General features: G+C 37.7%; 1 long non-coding RNA gene across 1 annotated transcript; it reads left to right on the top strand.

Annotated features, from left to right (window-relative positions):
* The first annotated feature begins 6,835 nt into the window (after positions 1-6,835).
* On the top strand, positions 6,836-9,593 carry LOC123331040. Its single transcript, XR_006547485.1, has 3 exons — positions 6,836-6,883; positions 7,300-7,392; positions 9,455-9,593. It is a non-coding gene; the product is annotated as an uncharacterized LOC123331040 (long non-coding RNA).
* Positions 9,594-10,399: the final 806 nt, after the last annotated feature.

Raw genomic sequence — 10,399 nt, 5'->3', positions numbered from 1 at the left:
CCTATTATACAGAGTGAAGTAAGCCAGGAAGAAAAACACCAATACAGTATGCTGCTGCTGCTAAATCGCTTCAGTCGTGTCTGACTCTGTGCGACCCCATGGACTGCAGCCTACCAGGCTTCTCTGTCCATGGGATTCTCCAGGCAAGAACGCTGGAGTGGGTTGCCATTTCCTTCTCCACCAATACAGTATATTAACACATATATATGGAATTTAGAAAGATGGTAACGATGACCCTATATGCAAGATGGCAAAAGAGACACAGATGTATAGAACAGTCTTTTGGACTCTATGGGAAGGCAAGGGTGGGACGATTTGAGAGAATAACATTGAAACATGTATACTATCATATGTGAAACAGATCGCCAGTCCAGGTTCGATACATGAGACAGGGTGCTCAGGGCTGGTGCGCTGGGATGACCCAGAGGGATGGGATGGGGAGGGAGGTGGGAGAGGGGATCAGGACGGGGAACACATATACATCCATGGCTGATTCATGTCAATGTATGGCAAAACCACTACACTATTGTAAAGTAATTAGCCTCCAATTAAAATAAATAATTTCTTTTAAAAGAAAAAAAAAAAACCCAAAACTCACATGGCTAGATTGTGGCAAAACCAGGAGAAACTAATAGAATCTTTTTCCTCTATAGCACAAGCTCTCTCCAAATCATGCTCATACTTAATGTCAGGGGGAAAAAAAAAAATCTTCTTTTCCTCAGAAAAGCAGTAAAAGCAGAAACTTAAACACTTCTTTTTGCCCTACTTTTCTTTATCTTTAGAACTATTGCTGAAATGTGGCAATCTGCTCAAATTAGATGTCAAAATATAATCATTCAGTATTTTTTCTATGATTCAGAATGCTTTTCACTTACAGATGCATACTTACACTCATCTTTCCATCCCTTTATTTATTTATTCATCAAGCATTACTCATATGTGAACTATGTATAAAGCACTGGACTAAGTAAGGGGAAAATATTAATTAAACGTGATTTTATTCACATTGATTCTATCCTACCTTACATTTTGTTTTGCAACCTAAGAGCCTTTCAAAGGTAGATTGTAATTCTTAAATGAAATGAATATAAAGCACACATACACAATCTTATAGAAGCAACATGGCACTTTGCTATTGATTGTAACACTGAGATATTATTTTCTTAAAACTGCTCTGTTTGTACTTCTATCAAAATTACTAGCTAATATTATTGTGTGCCAAATATATGCCAAGCATTCTAGTACATGCTTCAAATATGCTACCTAATTTAACCCCCTCAACATATTATCATGGAGGGAAAATTTTCCTCTACCCTTCCCAGTTCTTCTGTCTGACCTAGTAATTAAATTAGCATGAAACAGGTTAACAGGAGAACATCAGATTAAATTTTGAAGTTACAGAGAATTCACATAAAATGAGAGATCCGAAAGACAGTGAAGTAAAATGAGGCATATATACCATCCTGTACTACAGAAAAGGGACTTTATTGTGTATCAGGAGACATATGCTACTGTCAGTTACCTATGCATTTCTCAGTGCTAACCAGTAGTATTGTGAAAGATGAGTGAATCTCTATAAACACAATAAAATATGATAATATTTGGACTTCCTAAAAAAATTATAAGCAATGCATGCTCAGAAATCCCTTGCCTCTTTGGAAATAGTATACATATTGAAGTCAGTTGATGATAAAATTTGTAGATTTTTTTTTTCTAAGTCAACACAGATGTAACTAGGATTTGACTGAGGACAAGGACATCTTCGTATACCACCTTTGAATACCTTTAAATACTTACTATGCATATATACAGTATTCATACAATGTGCTGTGTTTTAAGCATGTGTTTAGTCGCTCAGTCATGTCTGATTCTTTGCTATCTCATGTACTGCCACCGCTCCTCTGTCCATGGGGACTCTCCAGGCAAGAAAACTGAGTGCCTCGCCATGCCCTCCTCCAAGGGATCTTCCCAACCCAGGGATTGAACCCAGGTCTCCTGCATTGCAGGTGGATTCTTTACTATCTGAGCAACCAGGGAAGCCCATGAATACTGGAATGGATAGCCTATCCCTTCTCCAAGGGATCTTCCTGATGCAGGAATTGAACTGGGGTCTCCTGCCTTGCAAGCAGATTCTTTACCAGCTGAGTTACCAGGGAAGCTGGTAAAGAATTCATACAATTTGTGAGAATCAATGCAATGCCCTTTTAGTTACACTGTGTACTTAACATTAAATCAAAATAAAACACATCTAAACTTCATCATCTCTCCACTTACTGGTTAAATAGAGATGTGTGGAATTCTTGACCTCTTTTTCATTCTTGTGTTTCATAACTTCTGACCCTCAGTTCCTTATTTGCATAGATTTTAGTCCCGAGTAATCAATCAGCATGTTGTACAATTCTATTATGGGCATGTCATTAACATTCTCTCCACATTTTTTTCTGATCCCCTACAGAAAGCATAGAACAAGAGACACATGACCTTAGGAACACTGTAGGGCAAATTGAAAAATGGCTGTTCATATTGGCTCCTAGATTTATTGTTTGTGTTTAAGGAAAGATAAACTTAATTCCCTATTAGTTGTTGGAATGCACAGTTATTTTTCTAAACACTTTGAAATTAGAAAGATGTTTAGCTCTTCACTAAATCTTACGTGATTTTTTTTTTTAATGGAGGGAAAGTGGTATAGATTTGAAATCCATTGAATAATACTTAATTTATTCTTTTATCTGTATGCAGAACTAAATGTCAGTTTTCGGTTTTATCTGTATTTATAATATCTTAAAGAATATTCTGAAATGCCTTAGTTACCTTCAGATAAGCTCCTATCTAAGGGGTACACATTAACTCCTTCAAAATCATGGATATTATTTGGTAGTTGCCTTAAGGGTATTTCTGAAGTACCTCATCTCTTTACAGAGACTGGTTTAGATGAAGCATGAAGATTCATACAAAATACTAATATTGAATAATTACTCCTTGCTTTAGGACAGAGACATTTACCACAACATACTCTTGCTCCCTTCATTGCTGGAGGTAGCTGCATATATAGTAAAAATAAACGAAATCAGAATTTGTTCCTACTCGCAAGTTTCACCATTTATCATCTAAAGTGCACTTGTTTTTTGTCATATTTTGCTATGAAATTATGAATGTGGCTTTGACTGAATAAAATATGTCACTTATATCTGAAATAGCAAAATGAAATCCCAGAAGAATGATGGGTTGCTGGAAAGATAATTGGAATGAGTAGAATATCTTAATTTATCATATTAAGAAATTTATTTCTAGGCTTTCAATCTCTATCCATATATACTGGCTCTGCATGTAATGACATATCCACTCTTAGCATTAGAAATTATGATTCCTTTCAAGAGAATGTGTTTTATCTAACTCTTGTTTTATGACTAGTGGAAAAATGGAAAAATGTGTATTGATAGTGACTGAAACTAAACAACAAAAAATATGTTCAAGAACATTGTCCATGCTATATAATTAATTTTAAAAGATATGTCCAAAGAAATGGAAACCATATGCTTTAGGCACATTTACCACAAGACTCCTACCCTTTGCTTATTTAAACACTAGTCTAGTTAATGCTGTGGGAGGGATTTTGCAGTTAAAATTAAGATTACCGATCAGGTCATCTTAAGTTAAGGAGACTATCAGATGATCTGGGTAGGTTCAATGTTATCATATGGGTCCTTGAAGAAAAAGACAGAATATTGAAGCAGAGGACATGCATTGGAGAGATAAGGCAGAAAGAGAAGAATTAGAGAGATATGGACACCAACCATTATTGGCTTTGTGAAAGTTAGTTGCTCAGTTGTATCTGACACTTTGTGACCCCATGAACTGTAGCTCATCAGGCTTCTCTGTCCATGGAATTCTTCCAGGCAAGAAGACTGGAGAGGGTAGCCCTTCCTTTCTCCAGGGGATCTTTCCAAACCAGGGGTTGAACCTGTGTCTCCTGCCTGCATTGCATTATTGGCTTTGAAAGAGGCCAAAAGCCTGGAAATATGGGCTCTAGCAGATGAGAATGAATGACTTATCAGCCAGCCAGCAATGAAATGGTGATCCCTTTCCTACAACTGTGTAGCACTAATGGAACCCGACCATCCATAATCTTCTTGAACTTCAGACCTACAGAACCATAAGATAATAGATTTCAATTGTTTTCATCTGCTAAGTCTGTGGTAATTTGTTATGATAGCAAGGGGAAAATAATGCACTATTTTTACTTGCAACTGAGATTCTTGAGCAGGCAAACCTCATATCCCTAACCTCTTTGGAGAAGTTGAACTCCTTTGCCTTATTAACACAGTTCTGCCTTTATAGTGATATGTCAGGCACTAAGCTGAGTTGTGGAAAAGATAAGGATTTCAAGGAGATTCCAAATGACCATTTTTATTTCACTCTTGAGATCAAGTCTTTTCAATATTTTTTTAACAAATAGAGTATAGCTACAGGGGCCTCTTCAGAATCCATATCTCATCCATCATCTCATCGTCTGTTCCCCTTTCTTTAAAGCCTTTCAGTGGCTTCCTTTCACTCTCAGGAAAGTAGGACATCTTTTAAAAAACCCTTGCTTGGTTTGGCCTCTACTTGCATCTCCAGGCTCAATTCACTCTTCTTTGATTTCTCTTCTTGACATGTTTCCCTTGTATCTGCGCTCTTTTACTTAATGCCTGGAAGCTAGATAAATGGTTAATAGAATGGGCTCTGGGATTATACTGTACTGAATTCAAATTCCAGGATTTTTACCTCCTAGCTCTACGACCTCAGGCAGAATACCTAACTTCTCTGTGCCTCAATTTCCTCATCCATACAATGGGAGAGAATAATAGTCCCAAGTGTATTAGTCACACAGGCTGCCATAACAAAATATCATGGACTGGGACATTAAACAACAGATATTTCTTCCTCAAAGTGATGGAGTCTGATTCAAGGTGTCCACTGATTTGATTCCTGGAGAGACATTTCTTTTTTTTTTTTTTTTGGGTTCTCTTCATCTGAAAAATCTCTTTTTTTTTTTTTTTTTTTAAATTTTATTTTATTTTTAAACTTTACATAACTGTATTAGATTTGCCAAATATCAAAATGAATCCGCCACAGGTTTACATGTGTTCCCCATCCTGAACCCTCCTCCCTCCTCCCTCCCCATTCCATCCCTCTGCTTCTGCACATCAAAGGAAACTATTAGCAAGGTGAAGAGACATTTCTTTTGGGCTCTCAGACAACCACCTTCTTGCTGGGCTCTCATGTGGTCTTTTCTTGGTTGGTGTGTGCAAAGAGAGAAAGAGGTTGCTCTCTCTTCTTATAAGGCAATGAATCCTATGGGACTACACCACTACTCTTACTATCTTATTTAATCGTTTCAAAAATTATTCATATATTTATTTGCCTGCATAGGATCTTAATTGTGGCAGATGGGTCTTCAAACTTCCTTGCCATGCACGGGCTCTAGAGCTCAGGGGCTCAGTACCCGTGGCACACAGGCTTGGTTGCCCCATGGTATGTAGGATCTTAATTCCCAACCAGGGATAGAAGCCACATCTTCTGCATTGGATTAACCACGGAATCACCAGGGAAGTCCCCCATTTCATCTTAATTACTTTCTACAAGCCCTATCTCCAAACATAATCACCCTGGAGGTTTAGGATTAACATTTGAATGGAGGGAGCACAATTTAGTCAATAGTACCTACTACAGACAGTTGTCATCCACTTAATTTACTTATTTGTATCCTTTCCATTTTCAGTATACTGTATTTATTGCCATCAACATACTTAATGTGTATAGACATTTATGGACACATCTGCATAGCTCTGATCCCAGACATAGTAGTCATAGCTCAGTCATGTCTGACTCTTCGCAACTCTGTGAACTGTACCCCACCAGGCTCCTCAATGCATGGAATTCTCCAGGCAAAAATACTGGAATGGGTAACCATGCCCTTCTCCATGGGATCTCCCTGACCCAGGAATCAAACCCGGGTCTCCTGTATTGCAGGCAGATTCTTTATCACTGAGCCACCTAAGCACAAATGCAATTGTAGTTCTCAAAGGATCTAGTTAACTATGTACCTGTAGCTGCCAACATCGGGCTTCCCAGGTGGCTCAATGGTAAAGAATCTACATGCAATGCAGGACACCTGAGTTTGATCCCTGGGTCAGGAAGATCCCCTGGAGAAGCGAATGGCTACCCACGCCAGTATTCTTGCCTGGAGAATTCCATGGATAGAGGAGCCTGGTGGGCTACAGTTCATGAGGTCACAAAGAGTCAGACACGACTGAGGGACTAACACTTTTACATCCTTTGTTCCCTTTGTTTCCCCATCTATTTGCCATGAGATGATGGGACTGGATGCCATAATCTTGATTTTTTGAATGTTGAGTTTTAAGGTTATAGCATAGTCAATGAAGCAGAAGTAGACGTTTCTCTGGAATTCTCTTGCTTTCTCTATGTTTGATGTAGGAAATTTGGTCAAATAGTCATTTATCAATAAATAAGTCATTGGAAATATTTCAACCAGTAAAGTTGGGTAGACTTAGCTGGGATTCAAGAACATCCTTACACTGGAAGAATATTTTGCTCTATTTTAACAAAATTAGTTTTACTGAGTGTTTATTATAAGCTAAACCTATTGAGGTATTAGGACTTCCCTGGTGGCTCAGATGTTAAAAGCATCTGCCTGCAATGTGGGAGACCCAGGTTCAATCCCTGAGTAGGGAAGATCCCCCTGGAGAAGGAAATAGCAACCCACTCCAGTACTCTTGCCTGGAAAATCCCATGGACAGACAGAGTAGCCTGGTAGGCTACAGTCCATGGGGTCGCAAAGAGCCGGACATGACTGAGCGACTTTACTTTCACCTTCATTGAGGTATTTAAAGAAAATATATATATGAAGCACCTTCAATTATGCCTGGCACATAAGGGCTTACTTGTAAAAAAATATATTGTTTGAATCCTTGAAACTGCTAGTCATTTTTCTAGGAAACAGGAATATAATCAGAAACGACAAGATTCAGTTCTAATGAAGGAAAGAAATGCTTACGAAAAAAAAGTGCATGACATAATATCAACTAGAATGGCTGCTGTTAAGAATGAAAGATGATAGGGAAAAAAAGTGGTGGGAACATGGCAGGGCTGAGCTACTTTTGATGCTGGGGCAGGAGTTGTGGAGGAGAAAGGGAAAATTTGGTCGAGGAACAATTAGATTATCTCCTGGAGTATAGAGATTTAAAAGGAGCTTGCCTGAAGCCAAGGTCCTCAGCACAACTTTCCACTTTTTCCTAGAAAAATATTTTTCCCTCTACAATCCATTATAATTGATCTTCCTTCTCAACTGAAGATATGTCAGAAAACTGGACTTAACAGCTCTAGGCGATAGTAAGTATACCAACTGATCAATTAGTATTATAAATGTTTATGTTATTTTGTTCTCATGTCCACCAAAAGGGCCAATTAAAATTTTTTCCTCTAGTTGTGGCCATATCACACAAAAAACAAAATCTCAATATGTATTCTTTACTTCTCTTTTCTTTGGAATTTATTGTCTATTTACTGTAAAAGTCTAGCTAATTTTCATAGTACAAAACTTTGCAAGTGTTGCTTTATGTGTTAATTACATCATTAATTATTTGCATGATTTAACAGCCCATAGGCTATCAAAGAAATGATCATTTTAAAAGCTTGAAGTTGCTGACTATTTCCGAGACAAAACTGGAAAAGATTCAACCTGGAGAATGATTGATTTCTTAGTGATGTCTTTCTGTCATAAACCCAAGATATTTGAGAAAGACATGCTACAATTTTCCACAGCATAGTGTACTGCCAAACACAAAATTTTTAAAAACTTGAAGATATTAAAAGTAGAATTGTGTACCAACTGTAAAACTTCACAAATGTCCTACAATTTCTGTTTTAGATAACTTGGAGAGGTCCTAGCAGTCAGTGGGTATTTGGAGCTATTTTATACAGTAGTTCTGACAACTGAAGAGAACATTGTTTAAATCATATGCACATTATATTTATGCAGAAAGGTTTTCTTTAAAAAAGTTTAACTGTACTGAGCATTCTAATGAAGGCTGTGCAAATATTAAACAGCATCTACAATTATGTTTCTGTTTTCTTTTCAATATTGAATGTTTACATTCTTAAAACATCCTCAATCGATAGCATTTATTGACTTTGCTTTCTCCTTTCTCAGCTATTTCTTTACTTGTTTTGCCTTATGCATTTCTTCACATGGTGTTTTATTTATATATTTTATTGTTGACGTGGGGGAAAAGGCTGCCCTCTTTTTATTAACAGCTTGAATTGTCAGCAGGCACTGAGGCTTAGCGCCAAGCAAGGAAGACACAGGCAAGCGAATTTCTTCTGGTAGTACTTTCAACCTTGAATACAGACCTCTGGGTAATGTCACAGTGGGTCCTTGCTGAATATTTGCTGAGGGCTCCTTTTATGCTTGCCTCAGCATTGGTTTAAAACAAGATCAAGACTAAGAAGAGTCAAGCTGCTTTTGCAAAGGTCCTTCTTCATTTGCCCTTTCTCTCCCAGTCTTTTAGCAACTCTGGCTTTCATGAATACTGAACTGTGACTTAACTCTCTGACTGTATGTGTGTAAGGACTTCGTAATTTAAAAATTTTGAGCATGAAACATGAGCTCAGCAAGACTCAATTCAACCCATAATATCTACAGCAAGTCTTTAAACCTGGTCTCCTCTGAATAATCTTACCAGGGAACAAGGAAATCACCATCATCTGGAGTTTGTACAAGCTGGAAACCCAGGAGTCACTCTTGACACCCTCCCTTTCTCTCTCTCATTGTACAGTTCAACAAAAAATTATGTTGCTCCTTATTCTTAAACTCTCCCACATATACCGACTTCCCCTCCCTGACCATTTAAGTTTCACTGTTTCTTGTCTGGAACGGGAAGCTCCCTGACCAGCTGATCAACAGTACTTTTCTGTCTCTTTCAATGGTTCTCATATTACACTTATCTAAATAATTATGTAATGATGTCACATGCTTCATCCCATGACACCCTTCAATGGATGCTGATCACAACTCATATGACCTATGACATCGTAAGTGTTTTGGCTCCTTTATACAGCCTCATCTCACTCCACACAATCTGCCAACCTGTGTCCCAATCACCTGTTTGGTTTCTCTTTTAGACCATGACCCTCCTACGATAAGACCTTAACATTGCTGTTTCCTTCTACCTTAAAAGAAAAAAAAAATCTTCTATTTTAACCATATCCTCAAGAACACACATATATACACATGCACAAAATGATTATTTTGCTAAGTTAATTCCTTCTAATTCATTCATGTTCCAGATTCCAATGGTTTCTTCCCTAGAAAACAATCACTGATCTCTCTATCTAGATCAATTTTCCTCTTACAAAGCTCTTGTCATACTTATAATTTTATATTTATTTCTAGGATTTATTAGATTCTGGCCAGAATTTTCTATAAATATGCAGAATACATCATGCAAAATTCTGGGCTGGGTGAAGCACAAGAAAGCTGAGTGCTGAAGAATGGATGCTTTTGAACTGTGGTACTGGAGAAGAGTCTTGAGAGTCCCTTGGACTGCAAGGAGATAAAACCAGTCAATCGTAAAGGAAATCAGTTCAGAATATTCATTGGAAGGACTGATGCTGAAGCTGAAACTCCAATACTTTGGCCACCTAATGCAAAGAACTGGCTCATTGGAAAAGACCCTGATGCTGGGCAAGATTGAAGGCAGGAGGAGAAGGGGACAACAGAGAATGAGATGGTTGGATGGCATCACCAATCCAATGGACATGAGTCTGAACATGCTCTGGGAGTTGGTGATGGACAGGGAAGCCTGGCGTGCTTCAGTCCATGGGGTCACAAAGAGTTGGACATGACTGAGTGACTGAACTGAACTGAACTGATGGGTGTTATATTTGTTTACATTCAATATCTGATCTGTGGCATCTAACTTATGGTTTGTCACATAATATCTACTCAATAAATATTTTTGGAAGACATGAGTGGACTTTCTTTAGTCTATATCAAGCATTTTCTACCTAATGTCCCTTCAGATCTTTGAGGAGAAGCATCATGCTCCCCACTCTGACTCAGATGTTCTCACTTCAGAAATAATAATGACATTTGTTTATTCAATCAACCTTTATGTTAAATGTTTTCTGATCTTTTATAACCCCATTCACTCCTCCTTGAATGGGGTTTTCATTGTCTAGGTAAATACAAATAACTCTGAAAATGATATGTTCAGAAATAAACCCAATAGTCAAGTTAATAATTTTTTTCTCTATACATGCCATTCAACTTTCTTGTTCATACAGTTCTATAGAGAGTAGATTAGCTAATAAAATAGTCATCATGGAACCATTCCTT

The sequence above is a fragment of the Bubalus bubalis genome, chromosome 21, assembly GCF_019923935.1.
Source record: "Bubalus bubalis isolate 160015118507 breed Murrah chromosome 21, NDDB_SH_1, whole genome shotgun sequence".
Taxonomy (NCBI): Eukaryota; Metazoa; Chordata; class Mammalia; order Artiodactyla; family Bovidae; genus Bubalus; species Bubalus bubalis.
This window is presented reverse-complemented; position numbering and strand designations above follow the sequence as displayed.